Source organism: Cynocephalus volans, chromosome 2 (genome assembly GCF_027409185.1).
Source record: "Cynocephalus volans isolate mCynVol1 chromosome 2, mCynVol1.pri, whole genome shotgun sequence".
NCBI classification, from domain to species: domain Eukaryota; kingdom Metazoa; phylum Chordata; class Mammalia; order Dermoptera; family Cynocephalidae; genus Cynocephalus; species Cynocephalus volans.
In genome coordinates this window covers 55,655,762-55,668,471 of record NC_084461.1, presented here as the reverse complement: position 1 = coordinate 55,668,471, position 12,710 = coordinate 55,655,762, and the positions used below count along the sequence as shown (strand labels likewise).

Below are 12,710 nucleotides of genomic sequence, written 5' to 3'. Positions count from 1 at the left end.
CCTGAATTTCTCTCTCCCCTTCACCTCGCTTTTATGGAAACTAGTTCTCCTCTGTAGATACTGCTTCCTTTGTTTTCCAAACTAGAGGTTTCTGTTTCCTCCCTTAGCCCTTGAATGGCTGGGCCTGGAAGTGAATTGATTATCTTTATATCACATTACTCCTTTCAGATCTTTCTTTCTCCCTCCTGTCTAAAAACCACAACTTTTAATTCATATCAATAGACTATTAACCCTCTATCCCTCACTGTCATGCTTTCCAACTCTATTTCTGTCTTAATTCTTGATGAATTCATAAATATGTAGATGATTGTTTTACATCTTCTCTTCTGGACTTTCTCATAAGCATATAAACATGCTCCTATGTAAAAACAACCAGCAAAACAAAAAAAAAATCCTGTTGGTTATTTTCCCATTTCTTTACTGCCCTTTGAAACAAAATTCCTCAAAATACTTGTCTATACTTGCTGAATCTAATGCCTCTCCTCATTTTTTTCTAAAATTGCTCTTGTCAGGTTTTTGCCTTCCTTATTCTATTGAAATGTTCTTGTCAAGTCACAGATAATTTCCACGTTGCTAAATCTAATAGTCAATTCTGAGTCTTCATCTTACTTGACTTTTACTGGATTTCTAGAACACTACAACCTTTTGATTGTTCTTTTATATTACTGTTAATGCCTTGTTCTCCTTTGCTGATTCCTACTCTTTTCTCTGACTTCTTAATGATAGAGCAACCAGGGGTTAGTCTTTGGCCTTTTTCTCTGCTTGACTAATATTCGTTTCCTTGGTCATCTCATTCAGTTTTATTACTTTTGATATTATTTGCCATTTGACCGCAAATTTACATCTTCAGCCCATAGTTTTTCAATGGATTCCAGGCCCATAATCAAGTCAACTTGATTAGACTTTTAATAGGCATCTAATATTTAACATGTTCATTTGTATCTCCAAAACATTTCTACAAGCCTGCTCCTCCAGCAGTTTTTCCCATCTCAGATGTCAACTCTATTTGGCTTAAGCCAAAAATTTTAGAGTCTTTATTGACTCCTTTTTCTGTCTCACAGCTATATCCAATTTCTCAGGAAATCTTGTTGGTTTTGCCTTCAAAAAATGTCATGGATATGACCACTTCTCCCTACCTCCACTGCTATTGCCCTGATCTGAGTTACCACTGTCTTCACTGGATTAATAGCCTTTAATAGCCTCATATGAGGATTTCTTGCTACTACTCTTGCCATCTACAGTCCTCACTATAGGAGGGAGCATGAGTCAGCTTACCCTTTACTCAAAGCCCTTCAACAGTCCATTTTACTTAAATCCAAAGTTCTACAAAGTCTACACAGTCTGGCCTTCATTATTTCTCTGGAACTCATCTCTTAATATTTTCCTCCTCATTCACTACCCCCCCCCCCCCCAGCCACATGGGTCTCTTTCCTTAAACATGCCAGATATACTTCCACCTTAAGGCTTTTGCATTGGCTGTTCTCTTTGCTTGTGTGCTATTCTCCCAGAATATCTACATGGCTAACTCTCTCACTTCACCTTTACTCAACTGTCACTTTTTCAGTGAGGCCTAGCCTGAATATTATATTTGAAATCGCAAACCTCCCTGATCCCTACAACCCTGGGATTCCTAGTCTTCCTTACTCTGCTCTATTTTTCTCCCTTACCACCTTCTAACACACTCTATAGTCTATTTATCATATTTAATCCTATTAAACTTGCATCTTGGAGTAATTACATATAATTTTCAAATTATCAGAATTACTTATTCACTTATTCAAGAGTAATTGAATGCCTACTGTATATTACATTGTGCTAGGATGAGAAAGACAACCTCTGCCCTCAAAGATCTTTTAATTTCCTGGGAAATCACTTAAGTGCAAAAAATCACAATACAGAATGATAAGTAATATAATGGAATAATAATGGCATGCTGTAAAAGCACATGGAATTGGTACCTGGTTTAGTTAGAGATTTAGGGATTTCTTCCCATAGGAAGCTGGAGACCTGAAGGGGAAATAGGAGCTGACCAGAAAAGAGGAAAGTGACAATGAGTGCATTCTAGACAGAAGGAAAATTAAGCACAAGGCCTAGAGGTTAAGAAGTGTGATCGTTATCTTGGGGCATTAAGAAACCATTGAAAGAGCTTCAGATTCATTCTTTACATCAGAATGGATTGGAGAAAGACAAGATTACAACAGAACAATTAGCAAATCAAGAAGAATTTAGAAGTGTTGGTGAAAATGATTGAAGTGCTGAGCCATGGGTTCTATACTAGGAATGACAGTGGACTTTAAAGAGGGCTAAAAGGGAGAAAATTAAGGACCTAACTTCAAAAATCCATAAAAATCAAAGAACCAGTGTAGTAGGAAGAACAGGGTGAGGGAGATAAAAGGTGAGATCAGAGGATGGAATGTATTTGAATTTAAGCTATGACAAGTGAGAATATTCTCAATGATGACAAATCTGGAGAGTGCCTAACCTTAAGTGGTGATGAAGGAGTTCAAAGAAATTTGAGTGAGTGATTTGGGGGAGGAGTGTTCCATGTGGATGTTGAAATCACTCAGGGTAATATTAGAGCTTGGAAGATAGACTGAGACTGTAAACCATATATCAAACACCATAATGAGTGAAGGAAAGTGACCCTCATTCATTAAGCCAAATAGTGTTGAAGCTAGATAGTAATTTAGGTGGATGGCATGAATCTCAGAGGAACAGAGATTTTATACAATGGTAAAAGAATTGAATTACCTACTATATATCTAACTGTTAGGAAGGCATGAGAAAGTCAAACCCACCTCTCAATTTCCAACGATTTTGATTATTATATAATTGTAGGGGTGAGCAGACACTTAGGCCCTAACAATATAGGTATTATATAATATGACTAATGTATGATTCATTATACATTGACGTAAAAAGAAAAAAAATGTTCCAGACATCTCAGACTTGTTGCATTTTACTCATGAGCAACGTGTTAGGTGCTCAAATTGTAGAACTTACTATTGGTGAGTTGACATTTCTATTACTATCTTCATCTTCTGTTTCAGCTTTCAGCAAATTATAAGGAGATACAGTTACCATAACTATATATAGATACACAAATAATTAGAGATGTTTTCTTCATTAATCATGACTCTACTAGTTGAGTAACTTGAGGCAGTTCAGTTACCATACTAAAATTTATTTTCATGCTATCCAAGTTAATAAAGATGTTTGAGATTAACTTGAATACTTTAAATGTAATTTAATACATGAAAATTTAAATTTTCCAGAACTAATCTAGACCAGCACTGTCCAATAGGACTTTCTTCAGTGATGGAAATATACTATATGTGCACTGACTGGCCTGGTAGCTACTAGCTAAATTAGCTATTGAGCACTTGAGATGTGTCTAGTGCAACTGAAGAACAGAATTTTTTAAAGTTTAATTAATTTCAATCTGAATAGCCACATGTGGCTAGCGGCAAACATATTAGACAGTACGGAGCTTGACAGTGTAGCTATGCAATAAAAAAATAATTGTTACAAAAAAGATTGTAAATATATATAAAACTCTCAAAGCAAATCAATTTTGGTTCATTTATAAAAATAAAAGTAGAGAGACTTTCAGTTTGGGTAATGAGAGATTAGGTTATTCTAACAGAAATTAAAAAAAAGATTACTGAGTAATATTTTCAGAAAATCAGTTAAAAATGAGCAACGAGCTGACTTGTGAAGGAAATGCTGGAAGGTCAAATTCTGTCAGAAAGGGGAACACAAAACAGATAAGTAGAGCATCAGAGAACCTAAAGTACTTTTGTCCTGACAATATTCACAGGAAGAGAAGAGATAAACAGCTCCTGTGTCTCTTTCTCAAGTACGAGGAAAGTTGTTCTCAGGTCTCCTCCCCTGTCGCCTCAGCAAACTTCCTTTGTGTTCTGTTTCCTAGGAGGCCACATGCCCACCCTTACTCCAGTCATTGGCAAAAGGAATGGGATTACCATTGTTGATTGAGACTAATCTTGATTTGCTCCTAAAATGGGACAAGGGTCACTTTTCTTGAGAAATAGATTCCTGAGCAAATAATCAGAGTTGCATTAGCAAGAAAGCAGGGGGTAATAGATATTGGAAGCCAGGTGTGGGTCTCAGAGCTCTTTCAGTTTCTGTCTCTACTAGTAAAAGAGTAGCCATAGAAGTAGTGGTAGGAGAAGGAGCTGCTGCTAGCATTTATTGAGCACTTACTATGTGTGAGACCTATTATTGTAACCATAGTCTCTTCCTATACTGAGACAAGTTCTCCCCATTCTCCTCAGCAGTGAGTTGGCTTGAGTTTGGTTGGCAGCGAGTTTCCATTCCTTCAACATAAATCTGGAAAAACTATGATGATGTGAAGCTTTGGTATAATGTGTTCTGTTACAACATGGTTTTTGCAACACAAATTAGCTCATAATTAATTGAGTTATTTTGTGACACAACTAATACAGCAACTGAAGTCAAACTACATCAACACAGCTGAACAGCAGAGGAAAATTGTACTGTACATGATGACTATTCATCCCACATTCTTCTTTTCACTCAGGTGGACCACATGCTCTGTCATGGAAGTCCTTATTGTGTGTTTCTGCCTATTCTTCATACACTGACCTATTGTCTCTATAACTCAGTAGCCTCAACCCTTCCTTATTAACTTATTTCAATTTTTTTTAAAGATAAATTTTTATATTTACTCCAGTATTTCTTTGTTAGGAATTTACCACGTATTTAAACAGTTGTGATACGGGCACTGGCAGTACCACCATCCCAGCTGCCTGGACCCAACCGAGAGAGAAACAACAAGACCCCAGCCTCTGAACCCACACTACACCCCCTCCTCCCACAGGCAAGCAGGCAGACCGGCTGAGCAGGGAAGCCACTAATAAGCAGCAGTTCCCCAACATTCACACGCACCAATCCTGCACAACTTAAAGACCCACCGAAGCTACAGATGCCTGCACTGGCCAACAGCCAGCCCAGTGATAGCCCCACCTTCCCCTGCAGCCCTACACAGAACTATCGGGACCTGCTGCTGACAGCAGACCAGGCAGGGGCTTTGACTCTCCAAGGCAGGCCTCTACAAAGCTGCTGGGGTTGGCTACACCCTTTCAGGCTTGCACCAGGCTCAACAGCAGATCCGGTGGCCATCTGCAGAGCTGCCAGGACCTGCGGCACCTGTGTATACCTACTCCCTGGCCAACAGTAGTTTGGGTAGCAGCTTTCCCTTCCCACAGCACACTCTTGAGAGCTGCTGGGTCCTTCGGCATTCATGCAAATTTGCTCCAGGTTCAACAGCTGATCAAGCAGCCCTCTATAGTGCTGCCAGAACTTGCTGCATCAGTGTACACATGCTCACCAGCTGACAATGGATTGGGCAGGGGCTTTGACCCTCCAAAGCAGGCCTCTGTAGAACTTCTAGGCCCACAGCCACAATAACCCTGCCTAGTGTCATCCACCTCAACAAGAAATTGCCAAGGAGCCCACTGCTTAGGCCACAGATGCACTCAAAGACAACTCCAAGATTGAATACTGTCAAAGAAGATGCATGAAAACTGCACTGCCACACTCAACCAGAACCAAACCTGAAATGCCTTTTCCGGCTGTCAATATCGAACACTTCTATAGGGAAGAGTTTCTCCTTTCAACAAAAATTCTCAACAAAGTACTAACAAACAGAATCTTACATTGGTAAGTTATGCACCATGATCAAGTGGGATTCATCCCAAGGATGCAAGAATGGTTCAACATACCCAAATAAATAAATGTGATATACCACATCAAAATGAAAAACAAAAACCATATGATCATCTCAATAGACGCAGAAGAAGCTTTTGATGAAATTCTACATCCCTTCATAATAAAAACTCTCAACAACATAGGTATAGAAGTAAAGTATCTCAGCACAATAAAAGCCATATATGACAAACCTATAGCTAACCTCATCCTGAATAAGGAAAAGTTGAAAACTTTTACTCTAAAAGCAGGAACAAGACAAAGATGCCCACTTTCACCACTCCTATTTGACATTGTACTAGAAGTTCTAGCCAGAGCAGTTAGGCAAGAGAAAGGAACGAACGGCATCCAGATTGGAGAAGAGGAAGTCAAATTGTCCCTTTTTGTAGATGACATGATCTTATATGTAGAAAAACCTAAAGACTCCACCAAGAAACTTTTAGAGCTGGTGAACAAATTCAGTAATGTTGTAAGATATAAAATTAATATACAGAAGTCAGTAGTGTTTCTATTTACCAACAACAAACTAGCAGAAAAAAAAATTCAAGAAAGCAATCTCATTTACAATGGCTACCAAAAAAATAAAATACCTAGGAATAAATCTAACCAAGGGGGTGAAAGAGCTCTAGAATGAAAGCTACAAAACCCTGACAAAAGAAATTAAAGAGTACATAAAAAACTGAAAAGACATTCCATGTTCATGGATTGGTAGAACTAATGTTGTGAAAATGTCCATACTACCCAAAGTGATCTACAGATTCAATGCAGTCTCTGTCAAAATACCAGTGACATTCTTCACAGAAATAGAAAAAGCAATCCTAACATCCATATGGAAAACAAAGACCTCAAATAGTGAAAGCAATCGTGAGCAAAAGAGTGCAGTGGGAGATTTCAAGTTATACTACAAAGTCACAGTAACCAAAACAGCATGTACTAGCATAAAAACAGAAACTTGGACCAATGGAATGGAACAGAAAATCCAGAAATACACCCACTTACTTACAGCCAACTGATCTTTGACAAAGGCACTAGAAACATAAATAAAAGGTGCTGGAAAAACTGGATATCCATGTGTAGAAGAATGAAACTAGACACCTGTCTCTCACCATAATCAAAAATCAACTCAAGATGGATTAAATATTTAAATGTAAGACCTGAAACTATAAAAGTTTTAGAAGAAAACACAGGGGAAATGCTCCACTACATAGAACTAGGCAAAGATTTTATGAATAAGACCTCAAAAACATAGGCAACAAAAGCAAAAATAAACAAATAGGATTTTGTCAAACTAAAAAGCTTCTGCACCACAAAGGAAACAATAAACAGAGTGAAGAGACAACCTGCAGAATGGGAGAGATATTTGAAAACTATGTGTCTATGACAATGGGAATGTACAAGGAAGTATATCCAGAATATGCAAGGAAATCAAGCAACAGTAAAAAGCCAAATACCCCAATTAAAAAATGGGCAAGGGAGCTGAATAGACATTTCTCGGAAGAAGACATACAAATGGCCAACAGGTATATGAAAAAATGTTCAACATTATTAATTATCAGGGAAATGCAAATCAAAGCCACCTTGAGATATCATCTCACCCCATTTAGACTAGCTATATTCAAAAAGACACAACAAGTGCTGGTGAGGATGAAGAGAAAGGGGAACCCTCATACAGTGTTGGTGGGATTGTAAATTAGTATAGACATTATGGAAAACAGTGTGGAAGTTTCTCGAACAACTGCAGAGATTACTACCATGTGAGCCACCAGTCCCACTCCTTGGTATATAACCAAAGTAGTGGAAAGCATCATGTCAAAGGGATACCTGCACTCCCATGCTGATGGCAGCTCTGTTCACAATAGCCAAGATATGGAACTGATTTAAATGTCCACTGACAGATGATTGGATAAAGAAAATGTGGTAAATATACATACACAATGGAATACTACTCAGCCATAAAAAAAAAAAAGAATGAAATTCTACTATTTGCAGCAACATGAATGAGTTTATAGAAAATTCTAAGTGAAATAAGCCAGGCACAGAAAGAGAAATACATGTTCCCACTCATATGTGGGAGCTAAAAAAGAGAGCAAAACAAATAATAATAATAATATGTTGAACTGTTAAAAGGAGAGAGAAGAACTGTTGGTTACTAGAGGCAAGAAAGGGGAAGGGGTTCGGGGATAGTGAGAGGCTGGTTAAAGGATACAAAATTATAGGTAGATAGTAAAAGTCCTGTTGATGTACAGTCAACCCAGGAATCTATAATTAGCAATGATTTACTGCATGTTACCAAACGACTAATAGGGAGGAGTTCAAATGTGCACATCACAAAGAAATAATTAAGTTTTGCAATAATGAATATTCTTATTTCCTTGAATAGATCATCACACATTGTATACATGTGTTAAAATATAACTCTGTACTCCATAAATATGTATGATAAATGTTTCATTAAAAAAATTTTTAAAATAAATTTGAAGAAATAAAAAGATAAAATGATGGAACAGGATATACCATGCTAACACTAGTTCAGAGAAAGCTGTATAGACTATATCAATAAATGAGAAATAAGATTTAAGAGCAAATGTGATCTATCTATACAGTGGGATACTTCTAGACAATAAAAGGGAATAAAATATGGGTACATGCCATGTGAATGAAACTCAAAATACTTTGCTGAGTGAAAAAAGCCATACAAAAACAGTATATAGTCTGCAATTTTATTTGTATAAAAAACACTAAAAAATGAAAACTGATCTGTGGTACAGAAAGCATATCAATGGTTGCTTGGAGAGGGGGAGAGGGAGGAATGACAACAGAGCACAAGGAAACTACCATATGACTTAGCAGTCCAATTACTGGGTATATACATAAAAGACCAGAAAGCATCACTTCGAAGGGATACCTACACTCCCATGTTTATCAGCTCTGTTCACAATAGCCAAGATATGGAACTGATCTAAATGTCCACTGACAGATGATTGGATAAAGAAAATGTGGTAAATATACACAATGGAATACTACTCAGCCATAAAAAGAATGAAATTCTGCTATTCGCAACAACATGGATGAGCTTGGAGAAAATTATGTTAAGTGAAATAGCCAGGCACAGAAAGAGAAATTCTATGTGTTCTTACTCATATGTGGGAGCTAAAAAAGAGAAAAACAAACAATAATAATAAGTTGAACCTATTAAAAGGAGAGAGAAGAACTGTGGTTACTAGAGGCAGGAAAGGGGAGGGGGTGGGGATAGTGAGAGGCTGGTTAAAGGACACAAAATTATAGCTAGACAGGAACAATAAGTCCTACTGGTGTACAGTCAACCCAGGAATCTAACAATGATTTACTGGATGTTATCAAACGACTAGAAGAAAGGAGATCAAATGTTCACATCATAAAGAAATAATTAAGTTTTGCAATGATTAATATGCTAATTACCCTGAATAGAGAATCACACATTTTATACATATATTGAAATATAACTCTGAACCCCATAAATATGTACAATCAATATATTTCAATAAATTAAAAAAATTTGTGCTAGTATTTTCTTAGAATTCATGCTGTTTTTGTTAGAGATCTGTCTTTGTGTTGTCTGCCTCTAACAGCTTTCCTATATCCCTGTTATCGTTAGCGTGCAGTTTTGTGGAAAGAGATTTTGCAGGAATGTATGTATCATATTAGATCATAAACTCCTAAATTTTAAAAATCTATTCTAAGAGCTTCTATTATATAGACTGTATTATAGGACAGGGAATTTAATTATAAATCATGAAGGGTGAGTTGATTGGAATTAAGATTGAGTGATGTAAGCAAGAATTCAGAATTTTCCAGTTAGGAAAAAATGGGTGTTAGTGTCCGTGTCCTTTAAATTAACTTTAGTACTTTTTCTAAATGTATAGTGGTTTAAATGTTCTTTTTTTCTACAATGCCCAGGTGTCTGTTATTTGTGAGCTACCCTAATTTAAGGGATTCAAAAGAGTGTACTTTTATCATACCAGCCTCCTGACCTAGTGCATGTTTTACATAATTTGATAGTATATGCATCATATTTAATGACTTTGTAAATAGGATCTGAGAGAAAACTTTCTAACTAGTTAGAATCAATTTGATCGTCAAGAACTAGAAAACAATTTATAAGCATTTTTGGCTTGGTCATATATAATCCAAGAACTTTTCTTGAGACTTAGGCAGGGGACAATACAAGGGATAAATTCAAGCAGTCTTGGAAGAATTTGCAAATCAGTGCCCAGAATGAGATGATGTTAGTTGGTCAAACAACAGGATCACCAGGGTTCTTTATTTAGTGTCATGAATTTTTGAGGCTTGCTCTGTGCTTTCTAATTTATTTCCAGAGTGCACATTGTAAAAGAAAATAGAAAATCTAGGTGATATTAAGTGAATTTATGTGTATTTGATAGACCCTACATGAATTTTTTTTAGGACCTTTCATCCCATTCCACATAGCCTATCATTCCTATATAATATAGCGGTCTTGGGCCTCTCATTTCTGTTATTAACTAGTTAGTACTATGGATTACTGCTTAGTTCTCATATTTTTACATATAATAATGATAACTCTGATAAGAGTGGTTAGCTTATAGCACCACATGAAAATCACAACTAAAAAACCAGAATAAATTAGGAAATTATAGGAAAATGAAAATATAAAGCTGGAATAGAATCAGTACCTTAAGTGTACCACAGGTTTCTTCCACTTACTAAAGATAGGTTACGTATTTTTCTCTGCGCTTCCTACTGACCTGAGAAAGGACGCAAACATTATCAGTTCTAAGATTCATAATGTCTTGTAGATGTGGTCAAAAGAAGGTATGTACACAAAGGAACACTGTACTATTTTGAAACGTTGATATTCCTCCTATGTGGAATCCTATGCTTGTGAATCAGATTGAAGCATAAAGGCTTTGGTTTAGGTTAGAGGAGAAATTAGGATCTAAAACCAAGGCCCCACCTTTCAACATAGACTAAATACTCTTAAAAGGCAGAAAACACAAAAACAAGATAGCCACAGTTTCTCCCTAATGCTAATTTAATTCCTACCACAGACATTTGAAGGATATGGAAGTGTTAGGAAGAGAAAAGTTTTTCAGTATAAAGGCAACAGTATTCTCATTAACTTCCATCTTTCTTACCCAGTTTCAAAGAAAGAGATTCACAGAGATAGAAGAGGCAACTTATAAAGATGAAATCTTCAATCTTTAGAGATTTAAAAGCAAACTGGAAAAGAGTGTCCAGCTATAAAATACGCACGTCCATTCTCAATAGCAACATAACCAGCCTAGATGCCAAAAGTATTCATATGCTAGACTCTGAGGCCAATTATCTGCATCAGGATGTCTTGGAAGGACAGTTTGTTCCCTAACTCACCATTGGTCATCCTGGAAAGTCTTCAAAAGCAGCTACACAAGGACCCTTTCTTTGACATGCACATGATAGTCTCCAGGACAGAATAGCAGGCAAAGATAATAGCTGTTAGCAAGAACAAACGAACATACTTTTCATCCTGAAGCTACTGAGAAGCCAGGAGCATTTATTAAAGATATATAGGAGAACTGGATGAAGTTTTATCTCACTATTAAACCAGGAACTGTAATTGAGTAGTTGACATCATGAATTAATCTAATAGACATGGCATTCTTGAACTTGGGTTTGGAGGACAGGATTTTATGGAAGTTGTAATGCTAGGGATTTATTGGTTGAGGACACAATTCTCCTCTTTAGGCACAGAGATAAATGCTTTATCAGGTCCTGACAGTTTTCATAAATGTGCAAAGGAAGGAACTAACATGAGTACCTAGTAGAACCATTACAAATAGTAAGGACCCCACATCTGTGCACAAACTTCTGAAAAGTGTTTCCTCAGGAGCAGCTCAAAACATAGATTTTTAATTATTATGTGTACAGAATCTCCTTTTTATTGGCATAAAAGAATATTTACCACTAATCAGCATTTGTTTTTCTGAGCAGTTTTTCATTCTAATGACTTAAAATTGTCATGCAGGACATTCTATGAGAGTAAAATTGCTGTACATATTATAATTATTTTAAGTCACAGAATTTAAAGGTTAGTGTTGTGATTACCTTACTAGAAAACTTGATTTTGGGAAAAAGTAAATATATATCTATATTAATGTTATGGACCAAATTTTGTCAAAACTTAAAGAAGAAATACTAGCTACTGTGAAAAGGACTTTTCTACATTCCCCCAAAGAATTTCCTAGTGATTAGTTGTTTTCCAAAACCAAAATAATCTTTGTGTTTTTCTTATTCCATATTATTTGTGACTCGTGTGTCTGCTTAATAATATGACTAGGATAGAACTTACAGTGACGCTCCACTTTGGCTGGGATGGAAAGCCACATCTTGCACCTTAAACATCTCATTTCCCTGCTTTACTTGACGCATCAAAGCTATAAAAAAATTTATATGGAATAAAAAGGGTTTTTTAGGTTGTATTAGTTCATATCTGTTGCTTATAACAGAAATGCCTGAAACTGGGTAATTTATAAAGGAATGATATTTATTGCTTACAGTTTCAGACGCTGCAAAGTACAAAGTCCAGGGAACACAACTGGTGAGATCCTTGGTGGTGGATAGTGACTCTTCACAGCAAAGCAGGGTGTCATATGGGGACAGAGGAAACAGAGAGAGCTGACCTCCTTTCTGGCTATCTTTTTAAAGCCCTCAGAACTATACTGATGACCACTGTACCATCAATTTATTAATCCATTTTCTAGGGCATGGTCCTCACAATCTGATCACCTCTTCAAGGACCCACCTTTCAATTAACACAACAGGACTTCCCACCCTCTTAACACTGTCACAATGGAGGTTTAGTTTCTAATACATGGACTTTGGGAGACACAATTCAGTCCACAGCATTCCACTCTTGGCCTCCAAAGTTCATGTCCTTCTTACAAGTAAATATATTCATTCCATCC

The 12,710-nt window shown here is 36.7% G+C and overlaps 1 protein-coding gene and 1 pseudogene across 1 annotated transcript in view; both read left to right on the top strand.

The window, feature by feature from the left end:
* The window catches only part of ADAMTS6 (ADAM metallopeptidase with thrombospondin type 1 motif 6), a 271,483-nt gene that overhangs the window by 169,378 nt on the left and 89,395 nt on the right, over window positions 1-12,710 (top strand). The window lies entirely within an intron of this gene.
* On the top strand, window positions 10,952-11,658 carry LOC134369442 (ribulose-phosphate 3-epimerase-like; annotated as a pseudogene).